Consider the following 13,976-nt stretch of genomic DNA (forward strand, 5'->3'; position numbering starts at 1 on the left):
TAAATTGAGCTCATTTAACCCACTTGGACTAACTCGGTTCGTGAAACATAAAAAAAAAAAAAAAAAGCTATCTACTTAAAGTCTAGTGGCCCAATAAAACACTCCACTAATTTAGAGTTAGTAGGGTAAATATTATAGATAGATATCAATCTTAGTCGTCGATGTAATTCAAATTGTATTGTTAAACCTAAGAGAATTTAACTATAAATAGAAGTGTTTGTTTTTGTTACAATGCACTGCCTAATGGGTCATTAGAATGAGGACAAGTGTTTAATTAAAACTTTAAACCCAATGACGTCTAAAGCCTAAGTTAATAAAGTTTAGGCCGAAACCTATGAGTAGTACTAATCCTCTGACGTCTATGCTATAAGCCCAAGTGGCTACTACTAACCCAAACTTTTATCATTCTATTTAACAAATATTTTACAAGAAATGCTTCCGAAGTTGGATTACAAATATTAATCTTGATGAAAATCTTTTCTTTAAGTTGAGAAATACAACTTTCCATAGGGGTAAATATAGATACATTAAAATATCTATCCACCTTTGATAAATCACATTTTATACTCTTTAAAAATGATTGTTTTCTTAAACATGATAATTTTTTAATTCCTTATATTTAAATATCTTATATTTAAATATTTTTTTATATTATAAATCATAACTAAAGCAATTTATAATCATATAAAATTTGATATATTTATTTTCCATTAGAAGGCTTTTTTATCCAATTGACTCAAAAGAATTAATTACTTACGAAAATGATCAAGTCAAAACTTATGCACGTAAATGACCCGTTCTCCACAGTGATCATCGGTGCCGCCTGACACACTGGCAACACTGCCCCCTCATCATTAGCCAATCATCGGCTTTTTAAAAAATTATTAATTCTTTTGAGTGTCACCATTGTGTCAGATGGCACCAGTATATAATTTTCAAAATACTCGTTAAAAATACGAGTATTCAGGGAGAAAAAAAAAAGAAAAATCTATTTTTTGATGGGTATTGTTGGTCTATCAGGTGGCACTAGAGAATTTTTTTTAAAACAAAATTGGGTGACATCGGTATGTCAGGCATTACCTGTTAAAAAATTTAAAAAATATTTTTTTTAGGTGTCGTAGTCGTGTCAGGCGGCACCAGTGATTTTAAAAAAAATAATTGTAAAAAAGTAGTAGTTTGAAGCTTTGATCATTGCTTTAGAAGATTTGGAGCCGGCTACTAGGTCATCTGAACCGTAGAAGTCAATGAGAAGGAGGAAATCTCTTCTTTGGTGTGGAAATCGGCATGAAAAGCCACTGTAAATGGCGACATTGGTGGCTATTGAGTACAATAACTAGGGTTCTCAATTGAGGAAAAAGAAGGGAAATTTGAATGGAAAAGGAAAATAGAGAATCAAATAGGAGAAAAGAAAGAGAATAACAAAAATGGAAAACGGAGAAATGAAAGGGAATTTAATATTTTGATATGGATATTTTTGTAAATAATTAATTCATTTAATTTAAACCAATATTTAAATTTAATTTGTTTTAATGAAAAAATGAAAAAATGTTATGATTTAAAAAAGGTTTAGTAAATAAAGGATAGAAAGAGTGAGGGGATTCTCCTCTAATTAAATGATGATTCATTGTATGGTTGCTAATTGAGGTTAATTTTATCCATAAGAAATTGATCTATGTGTCACTTTTATATCCATAGACTTGCTACTTTGTGAAAAGCGACGGACATGCTCTCTTTGTTGTTATGGGACTTTTTGTCTTTCTCCCCTTCCACTCTTTCACTTCTCCTTTTTTATATCTTTCATAATTGTAGTTTACTTATATTCCAACAATAATCATAAATTATAAATCTCATTTTTTATAGTTTTAAACATCATAATCAATTTTTAATGAAAAATTCATTTTTAAGTGAAATTTGAAGAATGAATAATTGTATGGTGCAATTAGTGATTTAACGATTGAACCAAGACTTGTTGCTCCTAATTATATGGTTACTACTCACATACCCTAAGCTCTCTCAATACGAAATCACCTTTAACTCTTAGCTCTCGTTAATTTTGGGCTACCATTCACTTCATCTCTCCAATTCAGTGCTTTGTGTGCAAATTAGACGATTGTAGTAAAGGTGCAACATCTTCTCTACCCCAACCCAACATAGAGTTCTCCCTCCTTAGCGGTAATAAGTTCTCCCAACTAGCAAGTAAATCGCAAGAAGCATCACTAACCACAGAGAAAATCAATGGCCCACATATTCAACATAAACACAAAAATCAACTACAGAATACTGCAAAATGTAAAAAGATGAGAGAGGGCAACAAAGTACTTGATGAGTTAATTTTAATGGCATTCTCAGAACTGTTGGGTATGTATTTCTTTATACAACCGTCAAATAAAGTCTTCCTATTACTGCATGATGATTATTCTGAAATGTCTTAGCCCCACATAGTTTAGTTATAGTTTAATTTTTTTTTTATACCAAAAAAAAAATTTAAATATATAGTAGAAACTCCAAAATGTCGAATGCCCAATAGTTGATATCTCTTACAATTGATTTTTCCGACCAATTTGATATTAATATAAAGATATTTACAAAAAGAGAAATTAATTAAACCATAACTAAGAAGAAAACCTAAAGAAAACTTAAAAGAATGAAGAGAAAAACTTTCACAAGAGAAAACTAAAGAAAAGCCTATGTGTGGTTGTTGCACTCCAAAAATTCTCTTCTAAAACAACCGAAAATGAACCATTTATATGGTAGGATTTCAGTGCTGGAAAAAGTCATTTTTACCTTGCATTAAAACCTTGTAATTTGCATAGTGTCACAACATCGTCTCTTTTTTTTGTAAGGTCCCCTGGAGTAATCTGCTCAATAAAATTTAAAATCATTAAAACGTTATGACATTGATTTCTGTTTAGCAATATCATGACATTCGCTCAACATCGCAACGTTGACCCCCAAAATTGCACCTTACATTACGTTAAGTCACTACACCAGAACAGGTTTTTAGCGGCGTTTTTTTAGGCCTTTAGCGGCGCTTTTGAAAGCGCCGCAAAAAATGCCGCTAACGAAAACGTCGCTAACTTTTGCAGCTTTTACAGAAAAAAAACGCCGCTAAAGATCATGTTCTTTAGCGGCGTTTAAAAAAAGACGCCACTAAAGATTGTGTTCTTTAGCGGCACTTAACAAAAAATGCCGCTAAAAAACATGTTCTTTAGCGGCGCTTAAAATAAAGACGCCACTAAAGATCATGTTCTTTAGCGGCGGTTACAAAAAATCGCCGCTAAAGATAATGTTCTTTAGCGGCGCTTAAAGAAAAACGCCGCTAGAGATAATGTTCTTTAGCGGTGCTTGGTAAAAAAACGCCGCTATAGATCATGTTCTTTAGCGGCGCTTTCATCACGAACGCCGCGGAAAGTAATGTTCTTTAGCGGCGCTTTTATAAAAAACGCCACTAATTTTGGGATTTTTTTAGAATAAAATTTTCCATTTTATCAACCCTCCTGTAACAAAAAATAAAAAACAACCAGATCTAAACAAGCCAAAAATAATAAAATTATATAATATTTCAAATTAAACGAATAAAATAATATTATTATCAATAAATAAAAGTGAATTCATACTTTTCTTTACAAAAATGTTAAAAGTTAAAATGATAAAAATATTTATGCAATACACTATGACGGCGGAAGTTGCGATTGCTGAAACATCTTCATCATAATTTGAAGCTGCTTTTGAAGTTCGTCGTACTTTTTGCTCTGTTCTACTTCTCTCGATGTCGCATCTGCTTTAAGTTGTAGCTGGAGTTCTTCATATTTCTTTTGAACCTCTGCTTCTCTCATTGCTTCTCTGCTGCAATTCTCTCGCTTCTCTCGCTCTGACCTCTGCTTCCCTCGTTGTCGCCTCTGCTTTAAGTTGTACCTGAAGTTCTTCATATTTCCTTTGAACCTCAGATGTGGTCGCTTGCATCTGAGCCATCCGTCTTTAACCTCGAACTTGACTTGAGCGACTCCCAAGCCATGTATTGTCATGAAATGGATCTAAAATATTGGGTTGGACTAACAAAAGATCCTTGAAATCGTACCCGATCATACCTTTCAGGACCCAAAATATGGATAAACGCCGCTAATGCTGCTGCAAGTCCCACAGGAAACGACGTCGTTTTACTTAACATTAAAATACTTTTTCCGGCGTTTTTATATAAACGTCGCTAAAGCCTTTCATAACAAAAAATATTTAAAATTTCAACAAAATTTAAAAATATTTATAATTTATTTTAAATTATATCTACGCTAATAATAGAATACAAATATACTACCACGTGAGTTGTCAAATTAGTGTAATCCAAGATTGAAGTTAAATTGATCCAAAATTAAAACCAAAGTTATAAAATGGAAAAATTAATAATAATAAAAGGAGAGAATAATACATTTTTAAAAAATAAATTCACGTTTTAAAAATAAATCCATCAATCTATTTTTATGTTGAATAAATATAAATATTTATGTATGCAATATATAAATAAAAATGGTGTTAATTATATCAATAATTGTCTTATTATTTTACAAGATTTCGATCAAATTATATCAATAAGTTCATGTACGTATACAATTTAACATTAAATCATTCTTAATGTACCCTTTTGGGATTTAACCCATATATATATATATATATATATATTAAAATGATAACTTATATTTATCTTATTTAGATTTATATTCTAAAAAATCCAAAATTAAACCCTAAACCCTAAACTCGTGCCCCGTAACCCTAAACCTATTTTGGTGTAGTTAATCCAGAAACTACAAACAACAACAACCAAACCCTAAAATCCAACCCCCACTACGTACTATACCATAAAACCTACTTAAATCATAAATTCTAAACCTTAAACCCCAAAACCAAACCCCAAATCCCAAATCCCAAACCGTAATATTCTTAAACCATATTTTTGGGAAATTGTGTGGCCAATGTTACTGTATACAAAACATATATTTTATGTTCATATATTAAATTGCATGAATCTTTAGTAAAATCTAAATGTTCTTCAATTTTTAAACAGTATCCTTAAACCCAAACTCTAACACATAAACTATTAACCTAAAATAATAAACATTAAACTGTAATCCCTAAAACTCTAAACCATAGACATTAAATCATATATTCTATAACGTAAACCCTAAAATAAAATAAAAATTTTGCAGCGCCACTAAAGTTCCCAACAGGCCTAACCTGATCTTGAATCTCTAAACCCTAAATCACTAACTCTTAACTTCTAACCCTTAACCCCAAACCACTAACCCCTAACTACTAACCCTAAACCTTATCTAATATACAAATTAAAAATATTAATTAATCAAAACCCTAAATCCTAACCCGAATCCCTAACCCTAACCCTTAAACCTTATTTCATAAAAATTAAAATACACTAATTAATCTAAACCCTAAATCCTAACCTGACACCGAATCCATAAACCTTAAATCCCTAACTCTTAATCTCTAACCCTTAAATTACAACCCTTAATCCATAATCCATAATCCCTAATTCCATAATCTATACGTTAAAATTGTAACTCTTAAACCGGCCTTAAATCTTAAATTAACCATATACCCTAAACCATATATATTAAACCCTAAACTATAATGATAATTAATTAAATATTTTATATTTAATACTATCATATCTTTTACAATTATATATGAAATTATTTAATATATAAATTAAAAATCAATCAGTCATGTACCTAAAAATTTTAAAATTATTTTAAATAATACTATTTTAATTTTTCCATTTTAACAAATATTTAATTAAAAATAAATTGAATTTTAATTAATATAAATAAACAAATTAAATAGTAAATAACAGATAAAATGTTTTGCTGCGCTTTTTAAAAACGCCGCTAAAGCCCTAAAAGTTTAGAAAACGATGCGTTGGACTTAGGTTTTTTGCGACACTTCAACAAAAACGCCGCTAAAGCCCTAAGCATTAGCGGCGCATTCTTAAAACGCCACTAAAGCCTACGAATTGTCAGAAAACGGTGTAGTTCGGTTTAGTTTTTGTTGCGGCGCTTTCTCAAAAACGCCGCTAAAGCCCTGAACATTAGCGGTGCTTACTTAAAAACGCCACTAAATCCCCGAAAGCTCAAAAAACGGCGTCGTTGGGCTTTGGTTTTTTTGTGGAGCTTTCTCAAAAGCGCTGCTAAAGCCTGAGCATTAGCGGCGCTTACCTAAAAACACCACTAACTCCCCGAATGCTCAGAAAACGGCGTCGTTGGGCTTAGGTATTTTTTCGGTGCTTTCCCGAAAACGCCGCTAAAGCCCTGAGCATTAGTGGCGTTTACTAAAAAACGCCATTAAATCCCCGAAAGCTCAGAAAACGGCGTCGTTGGGCTTTGGTTTTTTTGTGGCGCTTTCTCGAAAACGCCGCTAAAGCCCGGAGCATTAGCGGCACTTTCTTAAAAATGCCGCTAAATCCCCGAAAGCTCGGAAAACGGCGTCGTTGTGCTTAGGTATTTTGCGACGCTTTATGGAAACGCCGCTAATGCTTATTTTCAGCGACGTTTTCCATGATGCGCCGCTAATAATCGATCTTTAGCGGCGTTTGTTATCCAACCGCAGCTAAAAACTCTGCTAAAAGCCTGTTTTAGTGTAGTGAGTCATTACCTTCACCAAAGCACTCTAATTAGGCTCAACCATAACTTAAACATTAGAAACACTAAAAATCAAAGTAAAATAGCTACTGAATCTACATTCTACCCTAAACACTTAATTGACCATAAAAAATAAGTGAATTCACCCCAAAACAAGCTAGAACTAAAATGAAAAATGACTTAAAATATAGTAAAATTATACACTCATCATATTCCCCTTGTCCCTAAGCAAAACTACTAAGAACTCAAACAATATGCAACAAAGATGACTCATAGTGCATGAAAAATAACTTTAGGAAGCAGGAGTTTATCATAAAGCCTAAAGATCGTTAGTAGGCTTATTAATGAAATAAGAATGGTAATATAAATGTGGATGAAACAGTGATATGTGATGGTGCTGAAAAGAATCAAGACATCGATGCTTGGTGTTTGTGTGCTTAAGTTGTGTAACCAATCACCATAGTTCAAATAGAACAAGATAATAGAAGGTAGAAATAGACCTAGCAAAGTATACTAATAACCTTGTCTAAACTCCACCTTATTACTTTAGTGCAGCTTCCGAGATTGATAAGGCTTTTAGGCTTGTAATGTTGTCTCAACTTAAGGTAGGATAAGCAACTCAAAAGAAACGTTGGATTAACATAATCCAATATAAATGATAGAGGGTAGTGCTAGTGTCCACAAATTTCAAGTTCAATAAACAAATTGATTGTGCATGGGAAGCTCTAGACTGATCCTAGTGTCTTGCAACCAAAGAAACAAGAATCAACAAGTAATATTATATGGTTTGCAAATAACATCAATCAAAACAAACAAGAATAATGGAGTAGATTCAACATTTTGTTATGTATATCACTATGTTATTTTTTTTTATAAATAGTCTTAATAAAATAAAATAAAATTTTAAAAATAGTTCAGAATATGAACTTGAATCTTCTCCTTTTGAATGCAATACGCACAGTGGCATGGCCAAAAGAGATAAGCCTTGCCCTAGAAAATAAGTAAAATTGGTTTAAATTTTTAGATAATTAGAAAGTTACATATTATTATTTATCATCAAAAGTTAAAATTTTTAAGCTTCAATTATTAAATAAAATATGTTAAAATTTTACTGTATTATTCAAATTTTGAAAGCGTACTTATTACCTTAAATTATTATGTTTGAAATAAGAATTATGCGTTAAAACACACAAAAAAACAACATAAAATGTAACAAACACATGTAACTCAGACAAGTATGCTAACAATGCTATTTCTTTTTTGGTAAATTTAAAAATATAAAATCATAATTAGACTAGACGATGTTAAATCATTCCGTTAGCAATTGTTATGTAGCTTTTAAAAGATTTTATTACTTTAGTATATTTTAGTTTGTATACTCATGCATCATTGAGTATGTCAATGTAATTATATTAAATTAGTTGTTTAAAATTTGCATTAAAATTAAATGGTTACATTTACAATTCATTAAATAAAACATATATTATCTATTCCTTGATTTGAAAATATGATATTAAATAAATCAAAAGTGTACCATAAATGCTTAAAATAATTAAAAAGTAATATTATTTTAATATTAAATAAATAATAACTTTATAATGTAATTAAAATTAATAATATCAGAACGTGTGTTCGTCTTATGGTTCTTGTAATTTTTTTTAAAAAAAACTAATAATATCATTATTCCATCGGCCTAAATAGGGCGGATTACGAAGAAGCAATCCCAAACAACTTTCCCACCTGAATAACTAGTAAGAATTGGAAAGTTATAATTCAAGTTTAATGTAATGTTAAAATGAGGATGAACTCCTTAGTTGGAGTTATTAATGAAAACAAATTCCATTATCCTACTTAATTATTTCTCTGAAATTTGGGGATGAACGGTGATTGTAAGGAAGACATTAGGCATTGGGTTAAGAGTACGATGAATCCGGGCGTTTTAAGCAAGCAAAACAACCCATCTGATGTTATGTTTAACAATAAAACAGCAAAAAAGTGGTGTTGCAATTGTGATTCAGTGTCTTGTTTTGGGGGACGAATAAGTAAATAAAACAAGACAAGTTAGAGCGGCTTTAATAAAGGTGGAGTGAGCAGTTATCCCTTTCAATTTCATTGACACAGTGAGAGAGAAGGGTTAGAAATGTGAGTGACATGACATCTCAATATCAAAGCCCTACCTTCCTTTCCCTTTATCAAGATAAAGCCATCTCATTCACATGCACATGCATATCCCCACGTGCTTTCTACGCCCGTGGAACCACATTCTACTTCCTTTCCAATCCATGTTTCAATTATGTTTTATAATATTATATTTTCCTACTTCTAACTTTAAATTTTTAAATAATGTGGTTGTACTAAATCTTTATCTTTTAATTTTATGGGTTTTTTTTATGAATTTTAACCTATTAATTTGTTGTATAATTTTTTATGCATTTATATATATAATACCTAAACTTGAAGAATCCTAAAGTTACGTGTATGCATGCAATACTGTTAATACAACATTTGATGTAAGAGCGTTGAAAAGTGAATTATGGAGGTATTTATGTAGAGCTCTGATAGTGTAGAGATTGCTTGGTATGAGCTTTTCTAAACAATTTTCCTATTGTGTAGAGCCATGGAATGCTTTACAAAGTGATAAAAAAAAAATCTTTGAGTGACTGGTGATGTGATTAAGTGGTGACTCACATGACAAACACTGAGAATCTTTAGTTGGACAAATTCTTATGATCAAAGTGGTTTGGTGTAACAAGTAGCCCCTAATTTTTGTTGGAGAGATGTTTTAAGGCAAGGTTTCTCTATTAATAGAGCAAGATTGAGCTTAAAGAGTGGGATCAATTAACTTTATGATGAGGGACTTAAATGCAGGATTTAGAAGTAAAATAAATCAATGATATTAAAAGTGAGTTAGAGTTAGATTCATTACTAAATAAGTCAAGGCTAAAAAGTAGGCGTAGGTGAGCTCCACTTATTTTTAAGTGTTGGGGGTAGTTTCATTAATACTTCATTTACGTCCAATAATTAATCCTTACTCTTTTTTTTTTTAAATCTCTCATTTTATTTGTTTTTAATTTTATGGATTCAATAATTAAGCTCAATATTCAATAATTAAAGTTGGATAAAATTTAATCTTAGTTTGGTTGATATCGATATTATTGTCAATATAAGAGTTCATAGAACGTCTTTATCCTCCTCTTTAAGGATTGTGAAAGAATTTATGTGTAGTTCTAAATATAGTATAAAACATATTAATTTTTTAAAGCAATACAAATGACTGACATGTCTAAATTTATACAAGTATACGATTTAATTCAAGAATATTTCACCTTTGAAATATATTCATTTTCTCACTTTGGTATTAATTTTTTTTGTCCCAAATTAGTATCTAAAGTATCAATCACTTCTCAATTTGATACCGGTTATATTTTTTAGTCCATTTTTTACTAATGTTAAATAAAATTTGATATTTGATATCAGTTTTGGATTCAAAAATCCAAACTCCTATCTTTTAATCAAAATACATGATTAATAAATAAAATATTTATTTATTTGGGTGGGGGAATATATGTGGTAGGGCCGTGAAGCAGCGCCTAAGGCGCAGGCCAACCGATGGCATCACAGCCAGCACTTTCTCCGCTAAAATTGATCATTCTCTCTTACTCGCGTGTATTACACTCCCGTAAATTTAATTCTAATCTAATATTGAATTTAGTGAAATTACAAGATCATCTCATGAATAAATTAATATAACAAATAATAGAATCTAATAATATTTATAAAATAATAGTTTTAAAAATTAACAAGTTACTATTTTTTTTAATTTTATTTCAATAAAATATATTTCTAACTCCTCCTATCATCCTATGTAACATTATACTTCTCTTGATTATATTTGAATTTTAAGTTTGAAATATATTTTTAAATATATATTTGTATTATAAATTGAGTGACATATTTAATATATTTTGTTCAATGATTTGAAAGCTTTTGCATTTCATTAAATTATCAAATGTATCAAAAATTATAATTTTATATTTTATAAAGCTAAGAGTATTATATTGTAAATCATGAAAATTTGGGTGTAACACCCTTAACTCGTATCTGTCCCCGAAAAAGGTTACGAGGCATTACCGAACACAACTCAGTCTAACACAGTTCTTTACTAAAACTCATGCTCTGAAATCTAACCAAATCGTAACCATTTAATTATTCAAATTTCGAAACAACCAACATCCATTGGAACATATGACATATGCTTTAAATTTATATAGATTCAATAGCAGAAACATATGATCAACAATCAAATCATTCGAATAACCAATTATTCATTTATAGATCATACCAATTTCAAACAAAAACTCAACTAGGTATCATTACATAACTAAACAACAATTTTAAACCCGACACATTTTACTTGCTCAAGTGACTGATTAAACTTTTATAAAACATAGTCATCTTTTACCATCACCAACCGTACCTAACTATCAATATATAAAACAATCTCTTATACATATCTTAGCTTAAGGGATCTTATATATTATAGTAATAACACATCATCAACTAATTTGTTACTTAACCTAAACATATAACCAAAACACCATACATTTATATGCGACGGCCGAAAATACTCAATCATTTGTATCATTATCAAGCCATTTTCGCACGGCTATATATATACAAATCAATATGAATCTTATCAAGACTAGCCTATACATGCCATAAGTTGAAAATACAAACTTTTAAAGTACCGAAATAGTGATTGATAGTGTGACGATGATCCTGGACGATCCCCGAACTTGAGCTAGCTTTCAAAATCTATAAAATAATAATAAAGCATACAAAATAAGCTTTAACAAGCTCAGTAAGTCATAAGCAATCATTTCAACACGAGAACATATTTAATTTAATCCAAAATAGGCCAAAATTTAACTAATAACATTCATATATAAAATCATTTATCTCTTATATTCCAAATTACCATAGTAAATCACTTCACTTACCTTATTTTCTAATGAACATGTAAACCTTATACGTACCTAAGCCATTCAGCTCAAATTCAGATTCGAATTTGTTAAGTACACACAAAAATCATATAAAATTCGTACAATGCCATATCCCGGATATGGTCTTACATGTTAACGCATATCGATCCCACTGTCCCAGACAGAGTCTTATATGAATTATATACGATGCCAATGTCCCAGACATGGTCTTACACATTTTCTTACTTCGATGCCAATGTCCCAGACATGGTCTTACACGAAATCACACCTTTGAAGTACTAATGTCATGCCATCTATATCAAATACATTTTCTAAGGTTCATCCTGAGTTATCGACTTCATAATTAAATCATTTCATACACGAAACCAGTCATCTAATGCTCCAATCAATTCAGCAATATATATATTCATATACGAATCAAATTCGACAATGAATATCGATATACCAAGCAATTCGGCAATATATAACCATATAAAAATCAAATTTGGCAATGTATAATCATATACAAATCAAATTCGCATCCTATATTCATAAACAATTTAATTTCAACAATGTATAACCATATAAAAATTATTTTCAAAGAATGTTCAACCATATACGAATCATTTCACAACTTATATACATGTACAATTCAATTTCAGCAATGAATAACCATATAAAATTATTTTCAGCAATGTTCAACCATATAAGAACCATTTCAGCAACTTATGTAATACAAAATTCAATATCAGCAATGTATAACCAAAAACAATTCGAATTCGGTAAAATATAAATTATTCAAATTCGACAATGTATATCTATAATTAATCAAATTTGGAAATGTATAAAACATTTATATTTAATTTCAAAACATTTATTTACTTACGAACTTACCTCGTATTCGGAATTGACGAATTGGATCGATTACACGATAACTTTCAACTTTCCCCGATCTAACTCCGGTTTCTTTCTTTCTTGATCTAAATCAATTACAATTTAATTTATTTAAAAACATATTCATTCAATTTCATCCAAAAACACATAAATGGGAATTTTTTACTTTAGCCTCTTAAGTTTCACATTTATTCAATTTAGTCCCTATTTCACAAAATCACAAATTACACAAAAATTCAATACACCCATGCTTAGCCGAATTCATTAGGGGTCCCTAACAGCCCACAACTTTCATTTATTTCACATTTCAACCACTCAATTTACACATTTCACAATTTAATCCCTAATTTGCATTTTCATCAAAAATCACTTTATAAAACATAATAATCTAACATCAAATATTTTTTTTCATCATCAAGCAACAAAAACATCAAGCTATCATCAATGGCAACTCACAAATTCATCAACCAATCCAAAAATTAAAGCATGGGCTAGCTAGAATACGAAGTAACGATATCAAAAACGTAAAAATCATCAAAAACTGAGCTTAAAACATACCTAAATCAAGAATGCAAAGGGCCGAACCCTAAAATGCTTGAAATGGTCTTAACCCTAAAATGCTTGAAATGGTCTTTCTTCTTTTGATGTTCGGTGAGAAAGATGAATAATATCACTAATTTTTATGTTTTGTTTTATTAAATACACATTAATACATAATTTACTATTTTACCCTTAGTTATTAAACTATTTAATCATCAAATATAAGGCCATTAGTGTCCATTAACCTTATCAATGGAATAATAACATCATAAGGACCTTTGGTTTTATAAACCATAGCAATTAAGCACTTTAAAAAAATAGTATCAACTTTTGTATTTCACACGATTAAGTCCTTTTATAAAATCAACTAACCAATCGGTAAAATTAAATCACGAAATTTTCAAACCTATTAAATAACATACTGTAATTACCAAAAATAATATTAAAATAATTTTACTACCTCAGATTTGTGGTTCTAAAACCACTGTTTCAATTTAACTAAAACCGGGTTGTTACATTGGGTTTGTTGAAATATTAACAGATAGAGAAACAACACATGAACCTTAAAGAATCAATAAAGAGAGAATATCAAAGATAAGAAATAAATAATGATTTTTTCACTAAGTTCGACATGAATACAAAGAACCTACAGTTGTAGTAATTATACTAAGGTTTAACAAAGAAGATGAGTGACAACGTGAACCTACTAACTCAATAACTTACTAACAACCTAACTACTGCAGCAGTTCATTCTGCTTAATTGCAATTGCAGCTCATTCATTAACATTTACCGAACCTCCTAGCTGTTACTACTGAAGCTTGCAAACATCTCAGCTGCGAACACCTTGACTACTACAATTCAATCCTTCACATGCACCACACCTTCTGACTGTTGAAACTGCGAACACCTAGCTCG

Source organism: Gossypium raimondii, chromosome 9 (genome assembly GCF_025698545.1).
Source record: "Gossypium raimondii isolate GPD5lz chromosome 9, ASM2569854v1, whole genome shotgun sequence".
NCBI lineage: Eukaryota > Viridiplantae > Streptophyta > Magnoliopsida > Malvales > Malvaceae > Gossypium > Gossypium raimondii.